Here is a 23104-nt window from a genome sequence, read left to right as displayed (position 1 = left end):
ATGTGAACCAAGAGCTTCCAGATGTACACGCTTGATTTAGAAAGGCAGAGGAATCAGAGATCAAATTGCCAACATCCATTGTATTATAGAAAAATCAAGAGAATTCCAGAAAAATATCTACTTCTGCTTCATTGACTATGCTAAAGCCTTTGACTGTGTGGATCACAACAAACTGTGGAAAATTCTTCAAGAAATGAGAATACCAGACCACCTTACCTGTCTGCTAGGAAACCTGTATACAGGTCAAGAAGCAACAGTTAGAACTGGATATGGAACTATAGACTGATTCAAAATTGGGAAAAGAGTATGTCAAGGCTGTATATTGTCACCCTGCTTATTTAACTTATATGCAGTGTATATCATGTGAAATGCTGGGCTGAATGAAGCACAAGCTGGAATCAACATTGCCAGGAGAAATATCAATAACCTCAGACATGCAGATGACACCACCCTTATGGCAGAAAGTGAAGAAGAACTAAAAAGTTTCTTGATGAAAGTGAAAGAGGAGAGTGATAAAGTTGGCTTAAAGCTCAACACTCAGAAAACTAAGATCATGGCATCTGGTCCCATCACTTCTTGGGAAATAGATGGCGAAACAATGGAAACAGTGACAGATTTTATTTTCTTGAGCTCCAAAATCACTGCAGATAGTGACTACAACCATGAAATCAAAAGACACTTGCTCCTTGGAAGAAAAGCTATGTTAAACCTAGACAGTGTATTAAAAAGCAGCGACATTACTTTGCCAACAAAGGTCCATTTGGTCAAAGCTTTGGTTTTCCCAGTAGTCCTGTACGAACGTGAGAGTTGGACCATAAAAAAGGCTGAGTGCCAAAGAATTGATGCTTATGAACTGTGGTGCTGGAGAAAACTCTTGAGAGTCCCTTGGACTGTAAGATCAAACCAGTCCATCCAAAGGAAATCAATCCTGAATATTCATTGGAAGGACTAATGGTGAAGCTGAAGGTCCAATACTTTGGCCACCTGATGTGAAGAGCTGACTCATTAGAAAAGACCCTGATTCTGGGAAAGATTGAGGGCACGAGGAGAAGGGGATGACAGATGATTAGATGGCTAGGTGGCATCACCAAATCAATGGACATGAGTTTGAGCAACCTCTGGGAGATGGTGAAGGAAAGGGAAGCCTGGGGTGCTGCAGTCCATGGGGTCTCAAAGAGTTGGACATTACTGAGCAACTGAACAACAATATTCTGTTTTTAAATTTTAGATCATCTACCATGTCAGATCTTCCTGACACCAGGGCTTCCCTGGTGGCTCAGAGATTAAAGCGTCTGCCTGCAATGTGGGAGATCTGGGTTCAATCCCTGGGTCGGGAAGATCCCCTGGAGAAGGAAATGGCAACCCACTCCAGTATTCTTGCTTAGAGAATCCCATGGATGGAGGAGCCTGGTGGGCTACAGTCCACAGGGTCACAAAGAGTCCGACAGGACTGAGCACTTTCACTTCACTTCACTTCACTTCACCATGTTTTAACCCACAGATGTTCTTCTGTGCTCTCTTTTCCACATTATCCTGTTTCGTCTTGTGGATGTGAAACCAAGCAGGACTCTGGGTCTCCTGGGCACAGAAGCCTTTCCATGTCCCCAATCTTTGTAGAGAACAGGCTCCAGCCTGCATGACCTTCCTTTAGTTCCAAAGGGCAGATTTGAACAGTTGCTATTCAGAGAAGGGAGGAGATATGAGATAAGAGTGGAGCAGCCAAGAAATAATAGTAAAGCCTTGGGGCAGAGTACTGGTTCTGCCTCCAGGGATATACATAACAATATCTTTGAGCTCTTTATAGAACTAGAAGCAACAAGTGGAAGATATCAGCATTCTTCATACCAGAGAAGACCACCTGAGGTTGGGTTAAGGGAACCAAAGAAGCTCATCAGGAGATTACCTGTGATCAGATTAAAGAAGTGTAGTCCCTGTACTCACAGTAATCTTGTCAGCAACCCCACCCTTGAAATGTTGCTATAAAATTCCTCAAGAAATCCTGATTTGGACAGTTTTGGAGTCTTCTGCATCCTCCTTTGCCTGGTAAAGCAATATAGCTATTCTTTTCTACTTCATCCTAAACTCTGTTTCTGAGGTTTGATTTGGCAGTGGTAAAAAGAGGCCTTTTGGGGCATCAGATGCAATATTTTATCTCTCTAGTAACATTACAGGATTTGGTTTGTTTTATTGGATAGTTGGTTGGTTTTACAGTTTAGTTTAACTCCCTAAATTGTCTCTGTTTCTTCAAAGTTCCTTCCTTCTTCATGGTCTGTTTAGGCCTCTCTCTTATATTGTAGGCTTTCCTTAAATGTATGGTAATCCAATCACATTTTAAAATGAGGTGCTTAAAAAATGATCAGGAACACAGATGGCGGAAGTTTTGTAAATGGTGGGTGTGGCTGTTGTTGTTTATTCACTAAGTCATGTTCAACTCTTTGGGGTCTCCATGGACTGTAGCCCACCAGGCTCCTCTGCTAATGGGATTTTCCAGGCAAGAATACTAGAGTAGGCTTCCATTTCCTTCTCCAGGGGATCTTCCCAACCCAGGGATCAAACCCACATCTCCTGCATTGGCAGGCGGGTTGTTCACCACTGAGCCCCAGGGAAGCGTGTCCTTTCTCTTAGTAGGCAGGCTTAAGACGTCTCCTAGTGATCCTCAGCTCCCTCCCAATGGTCCTGGCCTTTGCAGTGAATGATTGTTACTGTGTCCGAGCTTGCTCTGCTTGCTTCATGATAGGCCAATAAATCCAAGAGATGAGGTGTTGTGGCAAGGAATATGACTTTATTCAGACAGCCAGCTGACTGAGAAGATGACAGACTAATGTCTTCAAATAACCATCTTATTGGGTCTGCATGCCAGATTCTTTTATAAAACAGAAATGGGAGGAGGTAGGGAAATACAGTAAAAAGGCCATTGATCTTACAAATATCTCCTAGAATAGCAAGCCACAGGCAAAGGATGTGTTATTTCTTCCTTCCTACCATCTACAGGGGGACAGGGTTCTGAACATAAGCACTTTAATTTAACTGTCAAGCAGAGGGGCAGGATTCTCTGAGGCAGGTCTTTATGTACAATTATAATAACAAAAGCAACCAAAATCAAGTCAGAGAAACAGTTCCAACACAGAGTCAGAATTGGCTTTTCCCTGCAACAGGATTATTTTTTCAAAGAGAGTTGGTCTTTGCTCTCAGTTCCTGGGAAGTCATTTCTGAGCCCTTGAAATTTTCTGCCTGGTAAGAGTATCTTGTTTATCTGGGTCCTATGGCCATGCCAGACAGTCTATGCTAACAGTGTGATTTCTAGTGGTGGCTCTCGACCATGCAGTATCAGCTCAACCTCCAGAGGGGCTAAAGATTAAGGTTAGCCAAACAGGCAATCAAGTTTACATGATTAAGCCCCAATACAAATTCCTCAGTTGGTAGTGTTAGATGTGTATTGTCACACACTGTTGCTGTAAGAAGTAAGCAGTATCTGTATTCAGTTCAGTTCAGTTCAGTCGCTCAGTTGTGTCCAACTCTTTGCGACCCCATGAATCGCAGCACACCAGGCCTCCCTGTCCATCACCAACTCCCGGAGTTCACTCAGACTCATGTCCATCGAGTCAGTGATGCCATCCAGCCATCTCATCCTCTGTCGTCCCCTTCTCTTCCTGCCCCCAATCCCTCCCAGCATCAGAGTCTTTTCCAATGAGTCAACTCTTCGCATGAGGTGGCCAAAGTACTGGAGTTTCAGCTTCAGCATCATTCTCTCCAAAGAAATCCCAGGGCTGATCTCCTTCAGAAGGGACTGGTTGGATCTCCTTGCAGTCCAAGGGACTCTCAAGAGTCTTCTCCAACACCACAGTTCAAAAGCATCAATTCTTTGGTGCTCAGCTTTCTTCCCAGTCCAACTCTCACATCCATACATGACCACAGGAAAAACCATAACCTTGACTAGATGAACTTTTGTTGGCAAAGTAATGTCTCTGCTTTTCAATATGCTACCTAGGTTGGTCATAACTTTCCTTCCAAGGAGTAAGCATCTTTTAATTTCATGGCTGCAGTCACCATCTGCAGTGATTTTGGAGCCCCCAAAAATAAAGTCTGACACTGTTTCCACTGTTTCCACTGTTTCACCATCTGTTTCCCATGAAGTGATGGGACTAGATGCCATGATCTTCATTTTCTGAATGTTTAGCTTTAAGCCAACTTTTTCACTCTCCTCTTTCACTTTCATCAAGAGGCTTTTGAGTTCATCTTCACTTTCTGCCATAAGGGTGGTGTCATCTGCATATCTGAGGTTATTAACATTTCTCCCGGCAATCTTGATTCTAGCCTGTGCTTCTTCCACCCCAGCGTTTCTCATGATGTACTCTGCATAGAAGTTAAATAAGCAGGGTGACAATATACAGCCTTGACGTATTCCTTTTCCTACATGGAACCACTGTGTCATTCCATGTCCAGTTCTAACTGTTGCTTCCTGACCTGCATATAGGTTTCTCAAGAGGCAGGTCAGGTGATCTGGTATTCCCATCTCTTTCAGAATTTTCCACAGTTTATTGTGATCCACACAGTCAAAGGCTTTGGCATAGTCAATAAACCAGAAATAGATGTTTTTCTGGAACTCTCTTGCTTTTTCGATGATCCAGCAGATGTTGGCAATTTGATCTCTGGTTCCTCTGCCTTTTCTAAAACCAGCTTGAACATCAGGAAGTTCACGGTTTACATATTGCTGAAGCCTGGCTTGGAGAATTTTGAGCATTACTTTACTAGCATGTGAGTATCTGTATAACTCCACAGGGAAGGGAAGACTGGATTCTCTGCACTTAAAATTGCAGTGTCTCCTGGACACTGCTTTATATGCCTCTTCCCTTGGGTGATTTTGATCTCTCTCCTTTTGCTATAATAACTCGTAACCGTGATTGTAATAGCTTTCAGTGAATTTTGTCAGTCCCAGCAATTTATCAAACCTGAAGGTGGTCTTGGAGACCCCTAAATATGCAATGCCTTTGTGTAATCCTCTCCTTTTGAGTGTGGATTGGACTTTCTCATTTCTAGCAAAGAAAATATCCCAGAAGTGATGGGATGTCCATTCTGAGATTAGTTTATATATAAGTTGAGGCTTCCATTCTGGGTGCTTCTTCTTGAATAGCTTGCCCGGGGAGAAGACAGCAGTCATGTCCTGAGACACCTCCAAGGAGAAGCTCACTTATGAGAGTCCAGCAGCCACATATATGTGCTTGGAAATGGATGTCATTTCAGTTGACAGCTTGACTGCAATCCCACAAGAGACCTTGAGCCAGAGGTACTCTGTTAAACTATGCTCTGATTCTTGGCCTGGAAATGGTGAGGTAATAAATTTTGTTGTTTTAAGCTGCTAAATTCTGGAGCAATTTGTTACACAGTGGGTGACCATGTAAGGTGATGAGGAGGATCCTATGTATTGAGTGTCCAGAATTGTTTTTAATCTGTAGGTATTTTTCCTGAGGCCATTCAATTTCTTTGAAGAAGAACTCTCCAATCTCCCAGAGAATATATGCCTGGCTGTCTGAGTTCAGGGGCCAGAGCTGGAAAAGGGACCAAACTTTCACTTATTCCCCCCATTTTTAGCCCCAAGGCAAACCTCTGCCTTCCAGTGTGTTTGGTGTACCTAATTCTGAAGCCTCTCCCTGGGCATCTGTCTGGAGAAGTTGTTGTAGCTACATCCAGGTGGAGAAGGGGCCTGGTGGGTCTAATTGTTTCATGTGTAGACTTTCAAAAATTTTCCTTATTTTCAGCCCAGATCCTTTTTCTCACCTTTTAAAATAACTGATATCATTCACAAAAATCAACCCCAGAACCGTTACAGATCTACCACGAAAAACAAAACTGTAAAATTTTAGTATATAACATAGAAGAATATAATGACCTCAGGTAGAGAAAGATGTCTTAATATAATTTTTAAAAATATAAATTACAAATGAAAAAAATATAAATTGGTCTCCATGAAATATAAGAATTTTTGCTTATCTAAAAACATAATAAAAAGAGTAGAAAGACAAGACATATAGAGATACAACACATATCATCCACAACAGGTTCATAACCAAACTATAATATACAAAGGTATTGCAAAAATCAGTAAGAAAACAAAGGCAACCCACTGGAAAAATATGGGCAAAAAACCCTGAACAGGCAATTCACAAGTGAGGCCATTGAACAAACATGTGAAGAAATACTTAATATTTTTAGGAATCAATGAAATACAAATAAAAATCTAAGTGAGGTACCACAACATATCCATTGTACAAATGCAAATATCTATGAGTAGAAGCATCGTTAGTAAATTGTCGTTATGTTCAGACAATAGAATACTATACATCCAAGAAAATGCACAAATACATGTAAGATACATGTAACACAATGGATAAATCTTGAAACACGTTTTTAAATAAAAAAGCAAGATATGAAAAAGTAAATATAGTATGATTCTATTTACATAAAGTCCCAAGTCAGGAAAAATAAATTGTAAAATTTCATATTGATTTTATATATATAAAATATATGTGTAAGCATACCTCATAGATATTGTAGGTTTGGTTCCAGACCACCACAATAAAGTAAATATCACTATAAAACAAGTCATATGAACTTGTTTGGTTTTCCAGGGCATATAAAAGTCTATTAAATGTGCAATAGCATTTGTCTAAACCAATGTACATACCTTAATTTTAAAATATTTTATTGCTAAAAAAGGCTAACCATCATCTGTGCCTTCCACGAATCATAGTTGTTAAATGAAAGATCACTGATCACAGATCACCATAACAAAGATAATAAGAGTGTGAAAGTTTGAAATATTGTGAGAATCACCAAAGTGTGACACAGAGTCACAAAGTGGACAAATGCTGGGAAAATGGGATTGACACATTCACAACACGGATAGACGGAGAGGGCGTTATGCCAAGGGAAATCAATCAGACAACGATGGCTGCCTTGGGACAATATGGGCAATAATCAAGTAATATCTTTGTATGCTGACATATTGTAACTGGCGAGCATTTTTGAAACATATAGAAATATCAGATTACTTTGTTGTGAAACAGGAGCTATAGTAGTGTTGTAGGTCAACTGTACTTCAAAAACAAACTCAAAAAAAAGAGATCAGATTTGTGGTTACCTGAGTTCAGGGGAGGGAGAATTGGATGAAGGCAGTCAAAAAACCACAAACTTCCAGTTAGAAGATAAATAAGTCCTAGGGATGGAATGTACAACAGGATGAGTTAACACTGCTGTATGTTATACATAAAAGCTGTTAAGAGAAAAAATCTTGAGTTTTCATCACAAGGAAAAAACATATTTTTTCTGTTTATGTAATTCTGTTTCTATAGGAGATGATGGATGTAGACTAAGCTCACTGTATTAATCATTTTATGATGTATGCAAGTCAAATCATTATGCTGTCACACCTTAGACTTATACAGAGCTGTATGTCAATTATATCTCGATAAAGCTGGAAGAAAAATTTTAAAATAAATAAAAAGGGAAGAAAAAAAAATGAGGCTGATAGATTTGTTCGACACAAGGTTGCCACAAACCTTCAATTTGTTTAAAAATAATTTAAAAAAAAACAAACACAATATCGGCAAAGCACAATAAAGTGAAGCACAATAAAATGAGGTATTCCTGTGAAAAAACAGGCAGTTACCATAAAAGTCAGGATAGTGGAGAGAGATTACCATCAGTAAGGAATGCTAGTAATGTTGCATTTCCTGACATGGGTAGTGTTTAAGGAGTGTGTGCTTTATAATGATTGGTTATTCTGTATATTTTATGTATTTTTCTGTGTGTGCTATATTTATAATCAGCAGTTTAATTCCTTTTTTTTTTTGGTCTTCTCTGCATTTTTGCTTACTGTAGTTCTGCTGTTTAAAATGCTCCTTATTTATTTTTCTCAAGGTTATCTTTATCATGGGCTTCCCTGATAGCTCAGTTGGTAAAGAATCTGCCTGCAATGCAGGAGACCCCGGTTCAATTCCTGGGTTGGGATGATCCCCTGGAGAAGGGATAGCCTACCCACTCCAGTATTCTGGCCTGGAGAATCCCAGGGACTGTACAGCCTATGCGGTCACAAAGAGTCAGACATGACTGAGTGATTTTCACTATCTTTATCGTTACACCTTTATATGCTATCCGTTCCCCTCTTTAAGCAGTATTTATTACTTCCCTGCCATGCACAACGTGAGCCTGGGTGTTTTTTCTCATCTCTCACCTCATTCTCTTCATCCAGTTTCAGTTAGTAACATTACCTGACTCGGTATTAAACATATTAAATATGTTTATTCTATTCCTAGGCTTCCCTGGTGGCTCAGATGTAAAGAATCCACCTGCAGTGAAAGAGACCTGATTTCGGTTCTGGTTGGGAAGATTCCCTGGAGTAGGGCATGGCAACCCACTCCAGTATTCTTGCCTGGAGAATTCCCATGGACAGAGGAGCCTGGTGGGCTATAGTCCATGGGGTCACAGAGAGTCAGACATGACTGAGCAGCAAAGCACAGCACAGCATATCCCAGGCCTCCTTGATTTGTCACCCTTAAATAATACCTTTTTGATTCTGAGCTGAAGTTTTCCAAAACTTATTCTACTTCCAAATTGTCTCCTTCCATTTTGTGATGGTTCTAGTTTCCTTACATTGTCAGAGCACGTAACAGTGCATCACCCTCACTCATAAGTTTCTTTTTCTTATCTGGACCTTTATGTTTGTTTATTTGTTTTTTATCTGAGATGATTCTCACTGACAGCTAAATGATTCTCCTTCAGCTCAAGTTTGCCTATGTTCTCTGCTGTTAGTTCTTGAGCAGTTTCCTTAAGAAAGGTTTGTATAATCAATATCCTTTGGGTTCTTGCTGACTTAAAGCTGTTCATCAGAAACCTTTATGTGTAAAGAACAGTTTGGCTGAATAAAAAATAATCTTTGCTTTTCTTTACTTGAGTATATTGTAGTTATTACTCTTGTGTTTTCTGGCATTCAATTTTGCTGTTTGGGGAAGTCTATGTCAATTTGTTTTTCTTTCCTTTTAAATGATTTTAACATTCTACATGCGTGTGTGCATGCTAAGTCACTTCAGTCTAGTCCAACTTTGTGACCCTATGGACGGTAGCCCACCAGGCTCCTCTGTCCGTGGGTCCTCCAGGCAAGAATACTGGAGTAGGTTGCTGTGCCCTCTTCCAGGGTATCTTCCCAACCCAGGGATCGAACCCACATCTCTTATGTCTACCTGCATTGGCAGGCAGGTTCTCTACCACTAGCGCCACCTGGGAAGCGCTATCATGTGGCTCACCAAACAATTCTTCCTTGAAATTTGGATAAATTCACTTTTTACTAGAATTTACTTATTGATCATTGGTTCTAGCAGTTCTTCTGATAGTCCCTAAAATGACATTGCAAAGAATAATAACAGAGGCCAAGGAAAGGCCTTCATTGCTTATTTCTTTAAATACTATTATTACCCTGGTCAAACTTAAAACTCAACGTTCAGAAAACTAAGATCATGGAATCTGGTCCCATCACTTCATGGCAAATAGATGGGGAAATGATGGAAACAGTGAGAAACTTTATTTTGGGGGGCTCCAAAATCAATGCAGATGGTGACTGCAGCTAGGAAATTAAAAGATGTTTGGTCCTTGGAAGAAAAGCTAGGACCAACCTAGACAGCTTATTAAAAAGCAGAGACATTACTTTGCCAACAAAGGTCTGTCTAGTCAAAGCTATGGTTTTTCCAGTAGTCATGCATGGATATGAGAGTTGGACTGTGAAGAAAGCTGAGCACCAAAGAATTGATGCTTTTGAACTGCGGTGTTGGAGAAGACTCTTGAGAGTCCTTTGGACTGCAAGGAGATCCAACCAGTCAATCCTAAAGGAGATCAATCCTGAAGATTCATTGGAAGGACTGATGTTGAAGCTGAAACTCCAATACTTCGGCCACCAGACCCATTGGAAAAGACCCTGATGCTGGGAAAGATTGAAGGCAGGAGGAGAAGGGGACGACAGAGGATGAGATGGTTGGATGGCATCACCGACATGATGAACATGTTTGAGTAGGCTCTGAGAGTTGGTGATGGACAGGGAGGCCTGGCGTGCTGCAGTCCACAGGGTCGCAAAGAGTAGGACACGACTGAGTGACTAAACTGACCCTGGTCAAAAGTAATCCTGCCCTTGTTAACTCTATTTTTCTAGACCTTTGATAGGTATCAACCCAGAAAAGAAAAAACAAAAAAAAAAGAGGCATAATTCCATCCAATAAATGCACATATTTAAAGTGTACTATTTGATGAGTTTTGATATAGACAGTTTTGGCATACATAGGCCCCACAGTTTTGGCTCCTAAAGCATGTGAATACACACAATTCTCCTTGACAGCCTTATTTGATGACTAACTCTGCAAGAAGAAAAAGAAATTTCAATCCTCCTCCAAAGGAAAACTAAACAATACACACAACAGGATGCCTGATATATCAGCTGAAATCCCCAAATACAAGTCTGAGGTTTTGCCTAAATATTCTTCAAAGTCTTTTCTTCTTCTTCTTTTTTTTAAAGGGGAGGCTCTAGTGTCTTTTCTTGTATTTTATCCTGAACATCTTTTTTTTAAATATAACTTCTTTATTTCAAGTATTTGGATAAATAATATATAATTTTGAAAAACTCTGTAAGAATTTAGAAAATATAACCCACCACAACGACAAAAGAATCATTACAACCCTTTAAAACTGTTCAAAGATCCATATTTTTATAGTGTTATTGTCTAGTCCTGAAAGAACCAGCTCATAGAAGCCACATAATACAAATTACAGTACATCTAAGTTATAATTTTATGTTCACATTACATATAAGTATTCCTCAATATATTCATAAGTAATCCCTGGACATTTTTTGTTCATCCCTGAAGGTTTTTATCCTTTTATAAAACAAATACTTTATAGTGGACAATCCTATATATGAAGTGATCATGTGAAGATGTGAAGTGATCAAGGTTAACATTACCAGTAAGATATCAAATCATAGTGTTGTATTTTCAGATATCATACATTAAAAAAGGTACATCACTTTGTAGTATCCTTCCAAATAATGCAGAACCTCAATAATTATAAGAAAACGTCAGAAAACTGTGAGATGATTGTCCCAATTGTGGGATAGTGTATAAAATAACTGTATTCTTCAAAAGGGCATCCCCAGTGACTCAGTGGGTAAAGAATCCACCTGCAATACAGGAGACACAGGAGACATGGGTTCAGTCCCTGTGTTGGGCACATCCCCTGGAGGAAGGCATGGCAACCCACTCCAGTATTCTTGTCTGAAAAATCCCGTGGACAGAAAAGCCTGGAGAGCTACAGTCCATGGGGTTGCAAACAGTCAGACTTGACTGAGCAGGAGCACAATAGATAGAGAGATATGATTCTTCAAAAGTGTCAAGTCTTGAGAATTCCCTGGCAATCCAGTGGTTTAGACTCCGTGCTTTCACTGCCAAGGGCCCAGGTTCAGTCCCTAAGTGAGGAACTAAGAGAAATCCCAGAAACTGTGTGGTACAGCCAAAAACAAACAAAAAAACCATCCAGTTTTGTGTGTTCATTATTCTTAATAGTTGCAATGTATTTCATTGTATGAATGCTGTATAAATGACTTAACCAGTTCTCCATTAACACACACTTAGGATATTGCCAGTTTTTCTCTACTACAAACAATGCTCCTGTAATACTATTCTACATATTTTGGGTCTTTTTGCAAGTAAATCTGTAGAACTCATTCTTGGATCAAATACTAGATGCATTCAAAAATTTTTTATAGGTATTATCAATTTCCTTCTTCAAAAGCTAAAGCAATCAATAGTACTTTTTGCTCCAACCTTACTTTCAGCATTATGAAAGTTCCTTTCTCCCCAAATCATCTACAACACTATTATCAATTATTTTTATATTGACCAATGTAATAGAGTAAAAAGTGATGCATTGGAAGGAGGATTTGGGAGAAAAGGTGAAGTACAAAGCACCAGAAATCTGTCTCCCTGCCTAGACAGTAGCTGCACTGGCAAAATCTGTCTGGTGAAGCTATTTTGGAATTCTGACATCTGTAGAAAGGCTTGCAACTTCCAGGGGAAGGCTTGGACAGTAAATTGTGGTTAATTCTGGTCAAGCTAAGCTCGTAGCTCAGCAGCAGTCCCCTATCTGTATATCCTAGTCCCACAGCAGGCAGCTGTGCACATGTTTCAGAAGGAACTTGGATGGAGCTTGTGGGAACCAAGGTAGGTAACAGGATCTTGTCCTCTAAATGTGGGGAAATCTGTTCTGACTGGTGATTGTTTCTTTTCATCAAGTGCAGACACAGAGTTGGGCAGCCGTTGCTACATCAGCCCCACGTTGTTACAAGCCTCTCCAGCTCTGTCTGAAATGACTTCCAAGGTATTTAAAGGGTTGATACTCTTTTTTTCTTACTCTTTATTCTTCTATTGTTTCCCTTTTGGAAGTCAGACTAGGACATTTAAGGACTAGGATATTCCAAAGCAACCACATATACAAAAGATTTTATAAAGTCATGCCGAGGGGAAGGTACAGGCTCAGAAGAGATCAATGGGGCTGCAGTATACACGTGGTGCATGTGTCTGTTCAAAATCTGCTTTTCTCACAATATACTCTCAGAAGGGGCCTGCTGGATCACCAGGTAGCTGAATTTTTACATTTTACAAGCATTTCTTTCTTTCTTTTTTTTTTGGCATTTTATTTATTTATTTTTTTGTAGCTTTATTATTTTTTAATTAATTAATTTTTAAATTTTACATTGCAGGTGGACATGACTGAGTGAACTGAATTAATTTAATTGGAGGCTAATTACTTTACAATATTGTGGTGATTTTTGTCATACGTTGACATGAATCAGCCATGGGTGTACATGTGTTCCCCATCCTGAACCCCGCTCCCACATCCCTCCCCATCCCATCCCTCAGGGTTACACCAGTGCACCAGCCCTGAGCACCCCGTCTCATGCATCGAACCTGGACTGGCGATCTGTTTCACATATGATAATACACATGTTTCAGTGCTATTCTCTCAAATCATCCCACCCTCGCCCTCTCCCACAGAGTCCAAAAGACTGTTCTTTACATCTGTGTCTCTTTTGCTGTCTCGCATACAGGGTCACTGTTACCATCTTTCTGAATTCCATATATATGCGTTAGTATACTGTATTGATGTTTTTCTTTCTGACTTACTTCACTCTTACAGGCACTTCTTTACTGTTCTTTACAATAGCTGTTACCATTTACATCCCAGCAGCACCATAAAAGTGTCCCCTTTTCTCCATGCCATCACCACCACTTGCTTTTGTCGACTTTCTGATAGTGGCCTCTCACACTGGTTGAGTGATCCCTCGTTGTAGTTTTGATGTGGATGTCTCTAAGAATTCACAATGTTGAGCAAGTTTTCATGGGCATTTTAAAATTTCCAACAGTGAGTGAAAGTAGAATTTACCTGTTGAAGTTGTCTTTTGAAAATCTGCATATTTTGAAAACAATTATTTTCAACAACTTGCCATGGAAATTCTTTGAGAGCAGGTATCATTTACAGCCCAGAAGTCCTTGGGAATCTTAAGTGCCCGTAAGCAATAGGTTTCAGGTGGAACTTTTTGATAATGGTCATTTTGAGTGGTGCAAGGTGATGCCTCATTGTACTTTTGATTTGCATGTCTCTAATAATTCACCATGCTGAGCATCATTTAATATGCTTTTTAAAAAAAAAATCTTGTGGGTTGTATTTACCTCTTGATGATTTCTTCATCATAGTTAGCCCTGTCTTTAATCAGCACAGAGGCATCTATAATAATAAAAAATAAAAACAAAAGTTCAAAACAGCAAACCCTGCAGAAGGTAGAGAATCTGATTTTTAGAATTAACTATATTACTAGGTTCAAAAGTTCAGTTTTCAGCAAAAAGTCACAAAGCATACAAAGAAACAAGAAAGTACAGTCACTGAAAGGAAAGAAAGAAACCAACAGAAAGTGTCCCCCAGAAAGACAAAATGGCAGGTCTATTAGTCAAAGAGTTTAAAATAACTGTTTGAAAGATATTCAAGGAGATACAAAACAGAAAATTAAACCAAAAAGAAATTCCAAAGCCAAAAGTTACAATAAATTAAATGAAACAGGTGGGGCTTCCCCAGTGGCTTGCGGTAAAGAATCTGCCTGTCAGTGCGGGAGACACGGGCTTGGCCCCTGGTCTGAGAAAATCCCACATACTGAGGAGCAACTAAGCCTGCATGCCGCAACTATCGAGCCTGTGCTCTAGAGCCAGGAACCACAGCTGCTGAAGCTTGTGAGCCCTAGAGCCTGTGCTCTGCAATAAGAGAGGCCACTGCAAGGAGAAGCCCACGCCCCACAACTGGAGTGGCCCCTGTTCTTTGCAACTAGAGGAAAAGCCCACATAGCAAGAGATCCAGCACAGCCGAAATAAATGAGTAAATAAATAATTTAAAATATGAGGGAAAAAAATGAAACCGTAACTAGAGGAATTTAATAGCAGACCAGGTGGAGGAAAGAATCAATGAACTTGAAGATAGGATAACAGAAATTATCATGTCAAGGAATAGAAAGAAAAAGAAGAAAATCAGAACAGAAAATCTAAACAGAATCTAAAGAACCTAGGTGACAACATCAAATAGACTAATACAAACATTGTAGGAATCCAAGAGAGAAAAGAGGGCAGAGAAATTATTTGAAGAAATAATGGCCCCAAACTTCTCAAATTGAAAAACGTTTAAGTATAAACATCCAAAAAGCTTAATGAATCCAAGTATGATATAATGAACTTGAAGAGACGCACATCAAAGTACATTATAATCAAACTGTTAAAAGATAAAGGCAGAATGTTGAAAGCAGCAAAAGAGAAGTGATTGGTTCCAAACCTCCCTCAATAAGATTGTTAGCAGATTTCTCATCAGAAACTTTGGAGACCAGAAGGCAACAGGCCAATATATTTAAAGTGCCATAAGAAAAAAAAAACACTAAACCAAGAATCCATGGGAAAACTGTCCTACAGATGAAGGGGGAGTTAAAACATTACCAGATTTAAAAACAAACCACAATTACTGAGGGGGTTTGTTATCAGTAGAGCTGCCCTATGAGAAATGCTAGGAGGACTTTCCTGATAGTCCAGTGGTTAAGACACCATGCTTCCACCACAGAGGGCACAAGTTCAATACGTAATCAGGGAACTAAGATCACGTATGCTGAGCAGTGTGGCCAAAAAAATAAAAACATGGCCTCTAGGAGCCATATCCTGATGCCCAGCAGGACTGACAGATAAACCAGCAGTTCTAACATAAAATGTGATAAGTAAATATAAAAGTATGTCTACAACCTAGAGAACAGGTACAAAAGAATGTAACTGCTACATGGTGAAGGATATTAGGGAAGACCGCAAGGAGACTAAGACCCTTACCTGATCCTTGAGAGATAAGCATGAATTCATCAGCAGCAAGTGGAGAAAGTATTCTAAGGAGAGGAAAAAGCATATGAAAAGAGGCAAAATAATGAAAGGGCATGTCATGATAGGTTTGGAGAATGATGAAAATTTCACTATGGCTTAAGAATTGCATTCAGATAATGAATTGGTAGATGAGACATGAAAGATAACTTGTCTTAATTTTAGAATCTGTAGCAGAACTTAACATGTGCCACATACTGTTCCATGCATTCTATGCACTTTATGTATATTAATTCACATATTCCTTACAACAACCCTGTCAGACAGGCTCGATTGTTGTATATATTTTTCACATGGGAAGCAGACACAAAGAATAAATAAATTTGCCTGAGGTCACATAGCTATAGATGCGCATTAAATTTACTCCTGGAAGCTTGACTTAAGCACTAGGCTGACTATCTGCCTCTCTCTGAAAAGCTTTGTATGCCACTATAAAAAGTTTAGGTTTTAATTATAAGTAACAAAGAGCCAATTAAGAATTTTAAAGAAAGGAATGACTTATTAGGCTAACTTTGAAAGGATCATTACTTTGGTAGCAGCTTTGAGGGTGAGTAGTAGCGTTCTTGCCTGGAGAGTCCCAGGGATGGGGGAGCCTGGTGGGCTGCTGTCTATGGGTCGCACAGAGTCGGACACGACTGAAGCCACTTAGCAGCAGCAGCAGTAGGAAAAAATGGTTATAGGGAAAATAGGGAAGAAGCTATTCCTATCATTTAGAGATAAGGAGGACCTGAATTCATAACAAATGGCAGTGAATACAAAAGAAACCAGGATTAGTGCAACATGTCCAAAGTAAATGAATAGGATTGGGTGGCCAGTTCGATATAAGGGGTACAGAGGTATTAACACCTCTCTTGCAAAGCATCCTGGTGGAATTGTCTCAAGGTTACTGTGGAGAGGGAATTCCCCAGTGGTCCAGTGGTTAGGACTCAGCACATTCACGGCTGGGGTCTGGGTTCAGTCCCTTATTGGGGAACTAAGATCCTGCAAACCAAGCTTCTTGGCCAAAACAAACAAACACATAAATAAAAAACTGCTGGGGAGTCAGGCTTATTGACCCCTGATCCAGATTACTGAGTCATCAGCTTATTGGTAGTAGTTGAAGCCTATGGGAATAGTAACCCCACATAAAACAACAAAAGAGAGCTTTAGGGAATACCAGAATATAAGCAATAAGCAGAAGAAGAGAAGTAGTCTCTAAAAACACAGATAAAGACTGGTAAAACAGGTAGGAAGATAATTTTAAAAAATAGAAAGCAATAAATACCATAGAAGAGTTACAAACAAAGTAATGTGGGAGTTCAGAGAAAGATTAATCTTTCTGAGCCTCTGTTAAGTCATCTGTAAAATTAAGTTGGACTAAATGGTCTCTGAAATCTCTTTTGTCTCTAAACCTCTGAATCTATTCAATGTCTATCATACACCCACTAATATGGTAGATGAAAAACATTGGAAATGACATTTATAATTAAGGAGTGAATTTTGTGGCAAAGCCTGTGGGATGCAAACTCATAGATGAGAGTAAGATAATGTGTGTATAAAAGTTTAATGGAGAGAGAGTGGAATTGGGATTCAGATAGAGAAGAAGAAAAGTGTGGACAGAAATAAAGATGTGAGCCCACTTGCTTGACTGAACTTAAAGATCACAGTTGGGAGTTCATGGAAAGTAGGGTTTTACTAGGTAGTGTAAGGTCACAGTATGGTGGTTCCTATAAACCAGAGGAGGGGGGCTAGAATTGACCTGGAATGAGCAGAGAGCTGCTGCAGATTCTTAGGGTGACTTTTGCACAGAATGTTTACTGCTGTCAGTTTCAATGTGGTGGATGCTGGGGTGAGCTACCCTTATCACTCCCCTCTAAGTCTGGAGCATTCCAGCTTCTGGGAGAGTAGACAACTGGTAACTCTAGCTAAGTCCTTCTCTGGATCTTGCCTTGGGCTGAAGACAGTCACCTTGTCCACTGTAATGCTACCTCACAGGGAGCAGCGTGCATTTAATAACTAGTTGACTTGCGTTTACAATGGCCCAACCAAACCATCCCAGTTCAGAAAACTCCAAAAGTGTCATCCCAGCTCGAGAGCTCCCAGTAGGGATTGACCGAAGTCTTTATTGCCACAGTTCAACTTCTTTTCCTGCCCACTCCTTCTTTCACCCTCTCACAGGTTGGATCCCAGAAATACTCCCTAATAAACTTCTTGCATGCTAATCTTCATCTTGGACTTTTTTCCTGGTGAACCACATTGCAACACCCAAGATAATTATATTTTCACTCAACTTTTCATCTACACTATTTAACAATGGAACTGAAGAAAGTTTTTGAACCCAGATTTTGATTTGAGCAGTTTTCCTCAATAATGTTGACATCTGTAGTCTAGAACACCAAGAACTACCTTTTATAAAACCTGTAATATCTTTGATCACATACCTTTTTTGGTAATATACATCAGTTCAGTTTGGGAAGAGAGTATAGCTACAAACAGCTAAGCATAAATAATAAACACCAATCAAAAGGAAATACTGAGTTTGTTGTAACCATGGCTTGGCAGAACATATACTTGGCAGAACATATACCCAACAATGGAGCACATTGTTGGGTGCCTTGTATAGTAATATTCTTGCAAGTCACAGGTGCTCTGCAGAGGTAGTCCATAGCTGAAGATTTTACAGAGTGCTATTTCAGGTCACAAAGAAATTGCAACACCATTTGATTTCTTTTTGTTTGCAGTTGTCCAAAATCTCTTACTTTTATGTATTTTGCACTTAGTGCCACTTAGAAAAATCACCAAAAATTATATTGCCAGATGGCTCTCAGCTAAACACATTACTGTCCTTCAATGTAAAAGCATCAAGAAAGAAGTTCAGAAATTTAAAACTTGGAATAAAAATGGGCAACAAAACATTGTCATTCTAAAATTGGTGGTAAAGTGGTTAGCATTGTTAGAAAGGTTGCCTCAATGTGTCCACAGCATCAAATGCCTGTGAAACATATCTTACTAAGACAATGACTGGTCTGGCAGCTTTTGGTTCTTTTGGCCACTCTGCATAGCCTGTGGGACCCTAGTTCCCTGACAAGGGATTGAACCCAGGCCCATGGCAGTGAAAACTCAGAGTCCTAATCACTGAACTGCCAGGGAATTCTTGGCCTGGCAGTTTTTGAAGGAAAGAAGTGGTATGGACTGGGGATGGAGAGATTGGCCATCTATAATGCTGATGGGCTACAGACCCTTTTTTGTCCTTATGATGCCTTGTTTTTCAAAATGTCTTTTTCTAAACAATATTAATAGATGTAGTTTAGAAACAAGTAACATTCATTGCCCCCACTCCAGTACTCTTGCCTGGAAAATCCCATGGACGGAGGAGCCTGGTAGGCTGCAGTCCATGGGGTCGCGAAGAGTCAGACACGACTGAGCGACTTCCCTTTCACTTTTCACTTTCATGCTTTGGAGAAGGAAATGGCAACCCACTCCAGTGTTCTTGCCTGGAGAATCTCACAGACGGGGGAGCCTAGCGGGCTGCCGTCTATGGGGTCACACAGAGTTGGACACGACTGAAATGACCTAGCTGCAGCAACATTCATTGCTCACTGAAATTATCAAGTTTTTAACCCTGAAGTAAATAGGCTTACATTGCACTCTTCGTAATACATACAAATTCAGTAAAGGGAAACATCTATTGAAAATGCTGGGTCTGCAATTGACATATTGCCAAAGAATAAATTATATCCTGTGCTGTAATTATGTATTCAGCAATAATGAATACTAGGAGAAAATAGCAAAGTAGTAATTATACCAATTACAATTGATTAGTTGGTATTAACATTTAAAAATGTGCTCATTTTATTATACTGTACTATCTTATGCCACAGGATGACTCATGTATGAAGATATCTTGTTCCTTTTTAAAATCCCTTTTTATAGTTGATTAAATTCAGTGAACTTGGAAGAATACTGGGAATTTGTATTACCCATGATGAAATTTTATTTAATTATGCTACAATTTTCATTGTTTTATGTTACTGTGATTTCTAATTTTCTAATCTGTTTCTCCTGTGCTTTTGGAATACTATCATTGCATTTTTTTTAATCACTAAATTTCTATATAGAACAAAATAACACAAAATAACTGTAATAAGTGGAGTATATCAGTATCCACTATTGTTTATTTTTCATTAGAAATTGAGATTAAAGGTGACAAAGTAATTCTATTCTATATAAAGTAGAACTCTGCTTCTTTGCAGATCTATAAAGTATGTGTTTGACTGTTTAGCAGAACAAGTTGATAATCCAGGAGTTGTCTTTATAGTTTTTAACCCTGAAGTAAATAGATTTACCCTGCACTCTTTATAGTACATACAAATTCAGTAAAGGGAAACAGCTATTGAAAATGCTGGCGCTGCAACTGACATATTGCTATCATCAATAGCAATTAGCGATGAGCATCTTTTCATGTGCCTACTGGCCAGCTGCATGTCTTTGGAGAAGTTTCTGTTAAGGACACACTTCATAGTTTTAACATCAAAAGTGAAGTCGAAATTAAATTTAACCTCTGAAAAAACAGAAGGATCCTTCAATATGTGAAACATCAGAGTAAGTTAATTATCTCTGTTTTCTCAAGTCATAAAAAGGAGAGCAGACAGGCATTATGAATTCCTGCATAAATAATTTACTTAACTTTTTATGACCTTGTGCCCTCTAGGGTCAGACAAAAATACTACAAGAAATAAGCAGTTTCTCAAATTAAGAGAGCATAACAGAATGTGGATTGAAGGAAAGACCTTCAACTTAGCGAAAAGTACAAGATGTAAAATAAGGCAAAGAATATTTAAGCGTGGCTAGAGAGATGTTCTCAGGGCCAACTTTAGTGAGTGGTTAAGATTTAATTACGTATGTGTGCTCTCATGAGGCTAGTGGTAAAGAACACGCCTGCCAATGCAGGAGACACCAGAGATGCGGGTTGGATCCCTGGGTCAGGAAGATCCCCTGGAGGAGGGCATGGCAATCTGCTCCAGTATTCTTGCCTGGTAAATTCCATGGACAGAGGAGCCTGGCGAGCTACAGTCCATGGGGTCACAAAGAGTCAGACACGACTGAGCACACACAAGAATACTAGAATGGGTTGCCATGCCCTCCTCCAGGGTATCTTCCTGACCCAGGGATCCAACCCCTGTCTCTAGTGTCTCCTGCATTGGTAGGCAGATTCTTTACCACTGCACCACCCAGGAAACCCAAGATTTAATTACAGCTATAGCAAAAGCCTAACATATATGGCCATTAACAGAGTTAAATTTAAGAAAGTTATTTCCTAAGCTGTATATACATCTTTCCTTTGAAAGAGTTTGTACAGTATGGAGGATAAAAGGAAGACTGAAGGGAAATGAAGGTGAAACTTCCCCCTAAGGTATAGCTGATTTACAATGTTGTGTCAGTCTCTGCTATACAGCCAAGTGACCTAGTTACACACATACATATCGATACATTCTTTTAAAATATTCTTTTCCATTACGGTTTATCACAGTATATTGAATATAGCTCCCTGTGTTATATATTAGGATCTTGTTATTTATGCATTCTAAATGTAATAGTTTGCATCTACCAACCCCAAACTCTCAGTGCATCCCGCCCCCTTCCCTCCTCTCTTTTGACAATCGAAAGTCTGTTCTCTATGTCCATGAGTCTGTTTCTGTTTTGTAGAGAGGTTCATTTGTGCCATATTCTAGATTCCATGTATAAGTGATATCATACGGTATTTTTCTATTTCTGACTTGCTTCACTTAGTATAATGATCTCTAGTTGTATCCATGTTGCTGCAAATGACATTATTTTGTTCTTCTTTTTAAAAAATATCTATTTAGTTCTCTACATCAAGTCTTAGTTATCCTTCATTTCAGAGCTCGGCTCCAGACTGCGTGGGCTCAGTAGTTGTTTATTATTACTGATGATCCTCCTTTTGATGAACCTCCATGCTGTTCTCCACAGTGGCTGTATCAGCTTACATTCCCACCAACAGTATAAGAGGGTTCCCTTTACTCCACACTCTTTCCAGCATTAGTTATTTGTAGACTTTTTAATGATGGCCATCCTGACCAACGTGAGATGGTACTGCATCGTAGTTTTGATTTGCATCTCTCTAATAATTGGTGATGCTGAGCATCTTTTCATGTGCCTGTTGGCCATCTGCATGTCTTCTTTTGAGAAATATCTGTTAAGATCTTCTGCCCATTTTTTGATTGGGTTTTTTTTGTTGTTGTTGTTCAATTGTATGGGCTGTTTTATACTTCAGAGATGAAGCCTTTGTCAGTTGCATCATTTGCAAATATTTTCTCCCATTCTGTAGGTTGTCTTTTCATTTTCTTTAATGGTATCCTTTGCTGTGCAAAAACTTGTAAGTTTGATTATGTCCCATTTGTTTAATTTTGTTTTTATTTCTATTGCCCTGGGATACTGAGCTAAGAAAACATTGGTACGCATTTATGTCAGAGGATGTTTTACCTAAGCTCTCTTCTAGGTGATTTATGGTGTCATGTCTTATGTTTAAGTCTTTAAGCGAGTTTATTTTTGTGCCTAGTGTGAGGGTGTGTTGTAACTTCACTGATTTACATGCACGCAGCTGTCCAACTTTCCCAGCACCACTTGCTGAAGAGACTGTCTTTTTCCCATTTGATATTCTTGCCTCCTTTGTTGAAGACTAATTGATCATAGGTGTGTTTCCGGGCTGTCTCTCTGTTCCAATGATCCATGTCTGTTTTTGTACCAACACCACACTGTTTTGACTACTGCAACTTGGTAGTTTTGTTGTATTGTCTGAAGTCTGGGAGAGTTTTCCCTCCTCTTTTTTTTTTTCCCCTCCAGGATGGCTCTGACAATTCTGAGTTTTTATGGTTCCATGTAAATTTTTGGATTATTCTACTTCCGTGAAAAATGTCATGGGTAACTTGATACGGATAGCATTAAATCTGTGAAGCTGAGCTTTTTACTCTCCTGAATGGTGTAATCTTAATCACTTGGACAAAAAATTTTAAGATCTAGAGAGAGGAAATCTCATATTGGGGGTATGAACACCTTTCCTTCTCATATTGTATTTAAAGCATTTCTTTTCACTTACTGACATATAGTAGTACATTTGCAGTACCATCCATTTCATTGCTAGCTCTGCAGATTACACACTCACATGAACAAAATTTGGTTGTAACAAATGATGATGCCCATTTTAAAGGCATTTTTATCTGTAGCAAGTTTCATATAAATTAATATTTCTAGCATACTTCTTTCTATTCTGAATTGGTTTGACATTCTCTTGTAATCAATTTTTAACTGACAGTGCAAAATCAACTTTGGGAAAGCCAAAGTATAACCAAAGGTAACTCAAAACATTGCAATTGATAATAATGTCAGTTACTGTGCAGTAAAATCCCATTTTAATAAATATCAATTGCTATGTTGTAGCCAAACCTTATTAAAATGAAAATTTCCCGCTACTGTACACAGACTATTTAATCATTTAAGTAAAACAAGTACCAAGTATATCATTCACATCACATAAGCACAGAATTCTCCTTTTTCCTTGTCTGTATACCACCATTTCTTCTAATGTGGCTCGACAGTAATTTATGGTGTGATATTAGATA

The sequence above is a fragment of the Bubalus bubalis genome, chromosome 6, assembly GCF_019923935.1.
Source record: "Bubalus bubalis isolate 160015118507 breed Murrah chromosome 6, NDDB_SH_1, whole genome shotgun sequence".
NCBI lineage: Eukaryota > Metazoa > Chordata > Mammalia > Artiodactyla > Bovidae > Bubalus > Bubalus bubalis.
Note: the sequence above shows the minus strand (reverse complement) of the source record.